Genomic DNA, 12,797 nt, shown 5'->3' on the forward strand with positions numbered 1-12,797 from the left:
TCTGCAGTACATTAGTTTCTGCTTCTCCTTACAAACACGCTGACATCTTTTCCATGACCACGGGATTTCTCTTTTCACATGGTTGTTTCAGAAAGGGTAAGCCACTCACTGCATCAGTCGGGTTTAAATACCGTGTTGCAGCTGAAAGATCATCACCTGCAGCAGTTCTCCAGTAGGCGGAGAGGACCTACTGTGTTTGCTTGGATCCAAGTGGTGACTTTCTTCTTGAACAAGCAGTGTATTAGCAGTTGAACAATAGTGATGTTTTCCTGGCTGTAGTCGTGGTTATGGCACTGTCAAATAGGCAAGGCAAGGCAAGTTTATTTGTAGAGCACATTTCATACACAAGGCAATTCAAAGTGCTTCACACAGCAGGAAAAATGCATTAAAATCACAAAGAAATTACAGAAACAGAAATACAATAAAATTAACTAAATTAAAAATTATCAATCCAACTGATTGTCTAAACTAATAAAATCACAAACAAAAGAGAAGAGTGCACAGAAAAAATCCTTTCAGTCATATGCGCAGCTAAACAAAACAGTTTTTAGCTTAGATTTGAACATTGTCAGAGTAGAAGCCTGTCTCACATCTTCAGGAAGACTGTTCCAGATTTTAGCTGCATAAAACTGAAACGCAGATTCCCCATGTTTTGTCCTGACTCTGGCACCAGCAGGAGGCCGGTCCCTGAGGTCCTCAGAGTCCGAGATGGTTCATATGGCACTAACATATCCAAGATGTACTTTGGTGCTAGGCCATGGAGAGACTTGTACACAAGCAGAGCTGCTTTAAAGTCTATTCTCTGAGCCACAGGAGCCAGTGCAGAGACCTGAGAACAGGACTAATGTGATCATACTTCCTGGTTCTAGTCAGGACCCGAGCAGCAGCGTTCTGGATGTACTGCAGCTGTTTTACAGCTCGTTTGGAGAGGCCAGTGAGCAGGCCGTTACAGTAGTCTAATCTACTGGAGACAAACGCATGGATAAGTCTCTATAAATCTGGTTTAGACACTATATTTTTGATTTTGGCAATGTTTTTTAGATAGTAAAAAGCTGCTGAACCCTTGATTTGATGTGGCTATTAAAGTTCAAGTCTGAGTCCACTATTACCCCCAGATTTCTAACTTGGTTTGTAGGTTTTAGAGGGAGACTCTGGAGGTGACCGCTAACACTTTCTCTTTGTTTCTGTGGGCCAAAAACGATGATTTCAGTCTTGTCTGAGTTCAGCTGGAGAAAGTTGTTTTGCATCCACACGCTGATCTGTTGGATGCCGTGGCAGAGTGAATCCACTGGTCCATAGTCACCTGCCGATAGTGAAACATAGATCTGAGTGTCGTCTGCATAATTGTGATCGGACACATTTTCACTGCGAATCAACTGACCTAACGGCAGCATGTAGAGGTTGAACAGAAGGGGACCCAGGACTGACCCTTGGGGCACTCCACAGGTCAGGGTCATGTGGTCTGAAACACAGCTACCAATTTCAACAAAGTACTTCCTGTCTTCCAGATAGGACCTTAACCAGTTTAGGGCAGTGCCAGTGATGCCCACCCAGTCCTCTAGTCTCTGTAAGAGGATCCCATGATCGACAGTGTCAAAAGCAGCACTCAGATCTAACAGAATTAAGACTGAGGCTTTGCCCGTGTCAGTGTTCAGACGGATGTCATTTGTCACCTTGACAAGAGCAGTCTCAGTGCTGTGATGAGGTCTAAAACCTGACTGAAAAACATCAAATTAGTTGTTTATTAAGAGGAAATCTGTGAGCTGTTGGTAAACAACCTTTTCAAGGACTTTGCCCCAAAATGGCAGATTAGAGATGGGCCGGTAATGACTCAGTACTGCGGCATCAAGACTGCTCTTCTTTAGGAGAGGCTTTATGACCGCAGTTTTTAAAGACATTGGGAATGTTCCAGATTGAAGTGACATGTTAACTATGTGAGTGAATGGTGCTAACAAACTGTTCAGCACAGACTTTAGAAATCTGGTGGGTAACACATTGAGGCAGCATGTAGATAAACTCAGACTGGTGATGATCTCATGGACAGTTTTGTCAGTTACTGGTGCAAAGTGAGTTAGCTCTAAGTGTCTTGGTGATTTTTTGCATTGTGGGATTTATAGCATTTTTAATACACTGTTATTATATTGTCTTGACTGGAGGAGGGTGGGAGGATACAGTCCAACCTTTGATACATTACATCATTTTGGAAGGAAGACAAACATTAAAATCCCTTTACTTATGACTAATGAATGGATGAATACTATTATTATTTTGATATATTTTCATGTAAAATATATCCAAGTTCAAGGTAAACCTCATTAAAACCTGTCATTTAAATACGTGGACTCTTTGCAGATTAAAAGTATGTCTAGTCGCTTACCTTCCACTCGTCCCAGTTGATGCCAATTAAGCTTGTAGTTTTCCATATTTTCTACAGCACAAACTGCATTGAAAATAAATCCTTTGTGCTTGTACTTTGGCACATCACTGCATACCTTCATTGTGCCACGAGCAAGGCTGTTTGACTTTTTCCGCTGATTTCTTTGTGCTGACAGACATCCACATGGGTTTTCAGCTACCTAAACAATACATTTCTTTCTTGTATGTTTTTTCTCTTTGTTTAAAGTTGCAAATGCCATGTAGCTTGTTCTTTCACCCGCCAGCGAGAGCGATCCAGTGCAGCCGTCGATCCAGCAGCCATTCTCCATCATCACATATCACCAATGCCAGAACTTGCAGCTAACCTTTTCAATATTAATTTAAGGTATCGGACTTTTCCTCTGTTCTCAGTCAGGGTTTGCCATTCTGATTCAGCGTCTTACATCCTCTTCTCACTCCAGCTAAGATCATGCTTTTTTATTACACTGGACTGCTTTTATACTCCAAGAAATTAATATTTAAGTAGTTAGAAAAAATGTCTTGAATCTAGAGTATTCATTTAGATTTAAAGTTAGGTGAAGACGCATAAAAGGAAAATACTCACTAAGGACACTTGGGACATTTTCCCTCTGCATTTGAGTGGCATTGAGGAAATTGTTACTTTCATGGTATTTTTTTGTAACATTACTCGATACTGTGGAACATTACTCGATACTGTGGGTGGAAGCATTTCAGTATTATTACCACTTATTATTTTACATTACTACTGTATACATTAACATAGTATTCCCCTATAAAACCCTATTAAAGAAGTGTTTAAATAGGGTGTAAACAGATCCCCTTACACAAATGGATCAGTCAAATATGCTGCTGGTGAAGATGAAATGTATGCCTTATGTTCATATGTTAATTCATTTTGTATGGACCATTTTGATTGTTCCATCTCTTGGTTAAAATATAATGTTACATAAATGTATACAATTACATTACAAACTTTAAAATTCCACAAAATGACTCACATAAAGATAAATGTTCTTCATTCTATTTGCACACTCACCCCCTCTGAGTTTTGACATTGAACTTAAAATCGCACATTTCCACTTTTATTATTTTGAATTGATTGCAGTTATGTAAGATTCAAGCTTTTAGTCAGTCTATTTCTCAATAGATTCTGCTTTCAGGGGCCATTCTAACGAAGAAAAAGCAGATCTGAAGATAATTTTTCAAAGCAGGGAGTATATGTGCTCATTATTTTGATATCATATTGCCCTCAGACGGATCAGACAGCAGGCTTGAATAACCCTAAAATCTTCGCCTGGCCATATTTTTCTCATATGCCTTGGAACTGTTATTGTAGATTTGCTTATGAGGCTCTGGCTAAGTATAGAAGGTTCTCGAGGCCTGACTGAGCCTGGAGCAGCTGTGTCAAGCTCAACTGGTTAAAATAAACCCTGGAAAAGATACTTGAAGCGGGGGAAATATATTGGATCATATATGAATTATACCTTTCAATGCAATGATACGCGCATATTACTGCTACACGAGTGAGCTTTTTTTCCGTACACCTCTGACCCAAGTTAAGATCCAGACCTGAAATATTGGGCTTCAATTTTGGGATCCATCCTATAAATCGTACACATTAAAACTGATGCCAACTGCTGCAGCCGGTGGTCATATCTGCAGGGACTTGTAAACGAGTTATCTACGATGTCATGTCGTAAAATCACTCTTTGTTTTACTGTTTACACCCAGATGCGCTGTTGAAGGACCTGCTTGAAATTGTGAAACAGTGGAGAAGCTTTTAGGAAAGTTGGGAACTAAAGCAGTCTGGATCATACGGGACGGTGCAAGAAGGCGGTTAGTCTATGAGCCGTGACGTGCTTTGTTCACGCTGGAGCATCAATTTAGAAGGAACAATGTGTTGTGTCTCCACATAATGTCTCAACATGTTTTCTCCTCTTTTATAAAGCTCTTTGAATCAAAGTGCTTCTATAAGGGATGGCGTTGACCTTTTTATAAATGCAAATACAACAATTATTTGCCCTATTATAGCCTTTATTATAGGTGAGGCTTATTGTGCTGACTAGCCACATTAGCATGTTCTGAAGTGGAGGAGCATTTGGACACGACCCACTTATACTCACTGTAATAGAGTGACTAATCACATCAGTGGATAGTATATACTGCATCTGGAATATGAACGATGAAAACACAACTGGATGGATATTTGAATTGCATACAAAAATATGCAATAAATACAGTAACATTATGTTTGAAAGTAAGATAAGATAACTATTATTTGTCCCACAATGGGGAAATTCCGGATTTGCAACACAGATTAGGAACAGTAGTATAATAATAAAAACACATAACTTAGAAAAAAACCTCTTATAGTCTTGATATTACACTCTTACATAATAGCACTCTTATTTAGAGTAGTTATATGGACATAATATATTGCACCAGGGATTATTGACATTATGCACATGATTATGACAAATATATGACTTGATTGTTTCAACATTTGCCAACCATACAGATAATAACCTTTCTTTAGTGGTTACTGTTTTGTTTTCTTTGGACACTTCTCCCAAATTGCCTGAATCAATCACTGTAAATAGCTGCTACATAAAGGGTGTGAAACATGACGTCGTCACACAGTCCCGAATAAAGGATGACCAGAACATGGCGCTGCACTGTATGTTACTCTACATAATCATCAAATTAAAAATATACATACTTGCCCTGAGCAAGAAAAGTCAACAAACAAAATGTAACACATTGGATGTGGCAGTGCTGTGCTGTGCATGTTCCTTGGCATCTGCCTTGTTTACCAGGAGTAAATAGAGCTCAAAGACAGACATATTTTGGGACGTCCCTGGAGCCATTCCGATGTGTTGCTTTATGAAGCCTATGCCATGTGTGGGATGCCGTTCACCAAGGAAATATATACATTTATTTTGTCAAGGAGATTATTAGGTCTAAATTCAACTCCCACAGCTGAAGATGTTCCTAGTACAACTTTGGTGCATGTATGGCTTAATATCATAAATGAGCAAACAGAAGCTGATGCTGGTGAAGTACAGAAGATGACTACATCAGTTCTTCTTTACTGCTATGTTGATACAAATGTGAGTGCTTTTTGTGCAGGGCATTTGACTCGTGAGTGCTGCTGTTCATTCAGTGCTGTGTATTTATAGCCTCATAACCCAGGTATTTGAAGCCAAGGTACTGAATGTTTGCACCGAAGGAACATCATTTTGTTTCTGTTCTAGTACTTCCAGGACCTTTTCAGTCGGTACCAAAGAGCAACCGAGTTTCTGTGCTCGGACTTACAAATCCATATTGTTATTTTTAAACACCAGACTTATTAATGCGTTTGGAAATGTTTGATTGTTTAATTGACACATTAAGTACTAGGTTGCTCAGGTTATTTCAGCTGCCTTTTACCAAAAGCTCTCTCCTAAGAGCAAACACAACTATAAGTCACCCTTGCCCTTTTGTTTTTTCAGTTTTCCGTTCTTTAAAAATGCCCACAGCTCTAGATGTTTACAAAGGGTAAAGGGATCTCTTAGCACCGCAACTGCATTTCTCAGAATGTTAGAGAAATGTAAGCGGACACAAAGCACCTTGAAGCTTGCTGTGGGGATTGTCCTGCCGACTGCCCTTTTGTGACTCAGCCTCCAACAGAGCCTTGACCTCCTGGGCCCAGTGGTCAGCCAGAATCACCGCTTATCCTGTACATTAGCCCCATCGGCCGTGGAGAGGGTGACCTGGCACGAACTGCACCCTCACTAATGCTGGAATCTGGAAAAACGATGATTCTTCACCTCAAAGCATCCTGGCCTCTCGGCTTCCATTTATTGCAGCTGTTAACAAAGGCAGTGGCACTTGGGGCTTTGCAAAGGGCTTCAAAGGCTGTGACAGAATGTATAATCACCAAAATCTCTATAAAATACTTATACTGCACTATAAAACAATTGTCTGACATATATCCTAACAATGATTGATCATACTTTTTAGTTATTAAAAAACAAATATGAAAATAACACTTTAAGGTTCATGAGGTTAGTAAATACAGATTATGATCTTAATATTTATAACTACTAAACTTAACAAACTTTAATCACAACTTCACTTAAAGGTGGAATGGACAATTTTTTTCAACAATTTTTTTTTTAATCATATTTCCTCGTGGCGTGGATAAATCATTTGTCCTGCCACATATCAATCATAAAACGCACCTACCGCTCACCTGCAGCCGCGTGCTGTTCGTCCCCACGTTTCCGCGTGCCTAAGCGCATGGATCTATCATAATATAGTTCCCTCAGTGTACGGGGCAAAATGAAGACGGAGAAAGACGCAGAAGTGGACAGAAATCTACGGGAGACGAGAGATGCAATGCGCTCTGTTGCGCTAATAAACAAACGCACGTGTGTGTTGTATCAGTCCGCACGGGGGAGTGCGCATGCGCACTTCCGCCTGCGTTCTCAAATCGCCAAAAAATCGTGTAAAATGCATTTGACTAAAACAGCCTCAAAGTTACAATGCCTCGTGTAAATGTATGGATGTGAGTGGATTCAGCAAAATAATAAAAGTGCAGATTGGACAATTTTGTTGATTCTGGATGAAAGCCTAAATGTTGAGAGAGCAAACTGACCCAACAACTAATAATAAAATAATGAGTTTAGCCTGTGCGGTCTCAGCTTAACTTTAAACCTTCTAATGATCTAATACAGATAGGATAACCTTTATTTGTCCCACAATGGGAATATTCCAGTGTTGCAACACAGATTAGGCACAGAAGTAAAAAAAAAAACAGATAACTTAAGAAAAAAACTTGTATAAAAAACTTCTATTACTTAATAAAAATAACACTCTTATATGGACAGAACATATTGCACCAGGATGATTGACATCATATCACAGTATTGCACATGATTATGAAACCTGAATGACACACGTTCAGGGCTGACAGTGTTTGTTGTAGAGTCTGACAGCAGCAGCAGCAGCTTTGGTCCCCACAAACCATGACTTGCCTTTGTATACAGATTTGAGTCCCCACAATGTGATGAATACCACCCGCACTGTAATTATATCTTCCAAAATCTGAATGCCTCTCCACTAGTGTTTACTACCGCAGGATTTATTCATGACGATGTTATTGATTAATGGCCCAGCCCTATTAACAATACACATTTTACTTACTTTGATCACGATATACCATTCTATATACTAGTAATATCCTTCTAAGTAACAGCAGTCTTACTTGAGTACTACCTTTATCTACTCTCCCTCCTCTGCCCCATGGGTCCTGGATGACTGGATCACTCACCTGAAAAACAAAGAGCTGTTGGATTAAGTGTTTACCCAGGGATTTACGGCGGGGCACGCACACACATAGCAGATATAGGCTTGGCCCACAAGACCCCGCTTTGAAATTATGCTTTTTACCATTTACACAAGACACAAGGGATCAGAGCATAAAGTATTAAACCCGACTTGGTATTTGGACAGCGAGAAATGTCATAATATCAAACATGCTGTTAAAGTGTACTGAAAATAGATATTTTATAAGGTATTTTTGGTTAGCTGTCAATCATTGCAGTGTTACTATACTATAATTTTAACACTAAACGCTGGTTGCAGAAATGTTTAGCAAGTATCGTATCCTCCACTATCATGAGTTTGTGCAATGTATATTATTATTATTCTTTATTTCAATTGTGTTATTTACGTTAACATAAATTACCATCACAATCGAAAAGGAGCAGAGAGAAGAGTTTGTACAAGTCTATGAATGCACATTACATACAACACTTTTTTTGTATTCTTTGCTTATCTGTGTCTTTGGGCAAGACACTTTTCCCACATTGCCTGACTGAGATTTGAGGAAGGTTCCTCATCAGTTATCCTGTGTCATTAGTATACGCCCTGTCACATAGACTGTATTTCAACTTTGCTTTCATGTCCTTCCTTGCCTTTAAGTGGTTTTTCATATTTTTTAACATTATTTTGAGGACATTGTGGCAGAGAAATTGCTACGATTCCTTTGCTTGTTGATTAACATTTTTCCCAAATGATGTTGTGGTGCTGCTGTGAGTGCTTTTCAGTGGTTTTCAAACTTTTAACACCACCTAAGACAATTTCTAGCCTTCTGGATAACACTAGATATAAACCAGACTGATAACACAAGTCTAAACGTCAGACTACCTTTGCTACAGAAGTTCGAAACAAGGACTAACCTAAAGGAGGACAGAAATGTGGATAAAAGAGGTGTCCACACACCACAAGCATATTATTTACTATATTTTGCTATTCTTCTTTCCTGATTCTTGAATTGGTCGCCCTGTTCGCTTTAGTACAATTCATAGCATATCTTTGTTAGCCGACTTGACAATCCAAAGAAAGGCATGAAAGATAAGAAGTGCTACCAGACTGACTTCTTTGTACACTGTAGTTGAGCCTGATCAGACTAGCACATTTTAGCAAGAGGGACTAATACCGAAACAAAATTGAATCAAAGACTGGCCCAGCCTCCTGCGACCTCAGTTGTAAATTAGAACAGTAATGGGGCCACCTCTTTATGCTAAATGAGAATCTAAACAAATGATGGATAGTTATAATCGCAGGAGCCAGCAGAGCGCACAGAATGTCACAACGCCCACATGACCGCAAGAAAGAGAAAATGAATGGTGGGTAGGCTGAAGTATAACAATAAAAATAGATTCAGATTTAGAAACTACTTGAAAGAGGTGAAATACAGAAGCAAGAGAATATGATCTGAAATGTAGTGGAAAACATTGTTTTTTGATGTCATTTCAAATTACAGGGTAACACTTGTAAGAACAATGTTGCTTGTTACTTTGGCAGATTTTTATGCCACATGTCCATCCTATTGCAACATCCACTTCGCTGCACCACCTACTGCCCAGTTCAGTGCCACGGCTCCGCCTCTCAGACAAAATTGTGGATGAAATATATTTTCTTCTGGTCCAGTGTCAAGGCTTTCTGTGGATTCTGCATGATGTGGATTCAGCACATTACTGGCACTAACTTTTCAGGTTAGGGTTAAACTTGAACACAAAAGATTCTGGCAATCCAAAAAACATTTTGATGAAAATTAATCGATCATTCAAAATAAGACAGATTTACTTAATATCTGGGAACACATATTCTTAAATTTAAGTGCATATGACATGACAGTTTATTGCTTGGTTTGCAGGATATAATCTGCAACAAAACTGTCAATTGTCAATTTGCGAAGAAAAGCTAAACACTTTAGAGTATTAAAGACTATTAGAGAAAGTAGAGCTGAAATTCCTTACATATGTCATCAATACAAAGTTCAAACAAAATAAAGCAACGATTTATGCACAAGACAAGGTTAAAATCTCATCATTTAACAAAATAAAGGCACTTGTCATATAAGTCCAAGTGGTGTCCTTAAGGAAAATGTGCAAATTACCTCATTGTGTGTTAAATTATAAACTTGATCAAAATGGTCAAATTTGGGAAAACCAGGTAAACTATTTAGTATTAGTATTTTAACCCAGCCAATTCCAAGTGGGATCTTTTTTTTGTCTCCGCTCTGAAGTCCGTCCAACAGTCTGTAAGGCCAGGATACAGGTGCATTTTGGGTCTGGATGCTTCTCTCTCGCTGCTGCATCAGGAGTTTGTTTCATGTCTCATCTGTTTCCCCCAATCTCATCTCCATTTTTGTGCGCTGCCGTTTGATCCTGCTAAGTACTCAACCGGCTCTCTGGAGAAATACCCTGCCAGCGCAATTAGGCTCTTTTATTAGTCAAATGTTTGAATATGCATAAGTTTATGATGATAAATAAAAGTTTGCAGAAGGTGAGTCAATGGAAAAATACGCCAACGCTCACTGTTTGGAATGACCTTTTCCGTTTTAAAAGATTTAATAGTGGATCGTCAATCTCAATCCACGTTTTTAACTTTTTCGGTGGTGGCATACAGAATATTGGAGTGAGAGGGTGAATGAGAATTCTGCAAAGAGCACAAACCACCAGTTCCATCATCCGAAACGCTTGGTTGGTGACATTTAAAACACAGTTCACAATAAATGAGATAGACTGTCTGCAAGGTATTTTGTATCAAGTGCGCATTACATTGGAGAGAACTACTGTAAGTAACTTCTGAAATAGTTTCTGCCAAAAACCTTGAGTTATAAACAGATTTAGAGTGTGTTTTCAGCACCCGAACAAAAGCATCGCTCACTAGTCAAGTGAATGAGAACTCTCTGATCCAAACGGCCCGACATGCACATGAAAGCAGACCTGTTCTGTGGTCCTGCATTTGCATGTCTTCTCTGTTCTGATAAAGCTTCTTGTGCAGAGGCATTTTAGTTTCACCTATGTACTGCTCTTTACAACGTTCTTCATTGCATTAGCTAGAATACACCAATTGCTCTGTTTTTGTGTCGGCATCTTGTCCTTAGGGTGAACCAGTTTTTGTCATAAAGTGTTGCCCAGGTTAAAATAAACAGGGATTTTGTGTTGTCTTTAACTTCTTTGCAGTTTTTTCTGACAGTCCAGATACATAAGGGATAGAGAGTTAATTTCTTCTTGGTTCTGATTCCTTTTTGTCACTTTTGTCCTGTTTTTTGGTTCTCTTCAATTTGTTAAGAGCCCAAGCTGGGTATCCACAGGCTGAGAGAGCATTCTGGAGCATTCCAAGTAGTGATCGGTGTGTGTAGGTTTCCTATGTACTTCTATTGGACGCTTTCCATCCTCTCCTTTGATAGAACAATCAAGAAAGGCTAAGCGGTTCTCCTTAGCGTCTTCTCTTGTAAACCTGATATGCGGGTCCATCACATTGATGTGCTCTGAGAAGGCTTCCAGCTCTTGTTTCTTGATTGTCACAAATGTGTCATCTACGTGGCAGTACCAAAGACTTGGAGCTATGCCTGAGAATGAGGACAGTGCCTTCTTCTCAAAGTGCTCCATGTACAGGTTGGCCACTATGGGAGAGACGGGAGAGCCCATGGCCCAGCCGTGAATCTGTCTGTAAAATTGTCCCCGGAATTGAAAGTAAGTGGTGTTAAAGGCGGTATGGACGATTTTTCGGCGATTTGAGAACGCAGGCGGAAGTGCGCATGCGCACTCCCCCGTGCGGACCGATGCAACACACACGTGCATTTGTTTATTAGCGCGACGGAGCGCATCACATCTCTCGTCTCCCGTAGATTTCTGTCCACTTCTGCGTCAGCTCGAACTGTCTTTCTCCGTCTTCATTTTGCCCCGTACACTGAGAGAACTATATTATGATAGATCCATGCGCTTAGGCACGCGGAAATGTGGGGACGATCCTGACGCAACTGCAGGTGAGCGATAGGTGCGTTTTATGATTGATACGTGGCAGGACAAATGATTTATCCATGCCACGAGGAAATATGATAAAAAATTTGCTGAAAAAAATCGTCCATACCACCTTTAAGACAGATGTCCAACAGTTTGCATATGTGTTCAGGTGTCAGTTTGGTCCTTTCTTATAGGTGGTGTCCTCCTGCAGTCTGGTCCTCACCGCTGCTACTGCCTCAGAGGTCGAGATGCAGGTGAAAAGGGACACGACGTCATATGAAACCATGAGGTCATCTGGGTCCAGTTGGAGATGTTTCACTTTGTCCACAAAATGATGTGTGTTTTATACATGATGTTCTGAGTTCCCCACCAATGGTGCCAAGATGGTTGTTAAGTGCTTGGCCACATTGTATGTGATGGAATCTGTGCTGCACACTATGGGTCTGAGTGGAAGGCCATAAATGCATGGAATAGCTTCCCCAGGATACAGTCTGTAAGACAGACACCTCCTCTTTTTCCAGCTTTAGTAAACAGTTCATTACCTTCTTCTTGTAGCCACTGGTCAGATCCTTTCAAGCATTCATATGTGGTCATGTCCTCGAGGAGGCTGTTTACTTTGGCTTCATAATCAGCTGTGTTGAGGATCAGCGTGCAGCGTCCCTGGTCTGCTAGAAGAATGTTAATGCTGTGATCTTTTTGTAGTGCTGAGAGTGCTTTCCTCTCTTCAAATGTGATCTTTGAAGGAGGCGGTGTGGCACTCTTCAGAGTAGCTGTGACACGTAACCTCAGGTCTGCAGCCTCTGTTTCTGTGGCTGTGATGTAGTCTTCTGTAGGTGTTTAGAAGTAATCGAAAAGTTGAGCCCTTTAGTGAGCACTTCCTTTTCTACCTGAGAAAGGCAGAAAAGGACGATCTGATTGGTTCTTGATCCAATTGTTTTTGCTGCTCTCCAATAGGTCTGTCTCTGTCCTTATTTCATGCTGGTCCTTACCAGGGGTCTTTAATTCAAGAGGATGTTAAACTTCTTGCTTTTCTGTGCTGTGCGTCCTGTGCCGTCTGTGTAAAATCCATCACTCTCTTGAAGGCTTCTTCAGAGAGGA

The sequence above is a fragment of the Eucyclogobius newberryi genome, unplaced genomic scaffold (assembly GCF_026437365.1).
Source record: "Eucyclogobius newberryi isolate DKJ021-1_F unplaced genomic scaffold, fEucNew1.0.hap1 SCAF_2, whole genome shotgun sequence".
Taxonomy (NCBI): Eukaryota; Metazoa; Chordata; class Actinopteri; order Gobiiformes; family Gobiidae; genus Eucyclogobius; species Eucyclogobius newberryi.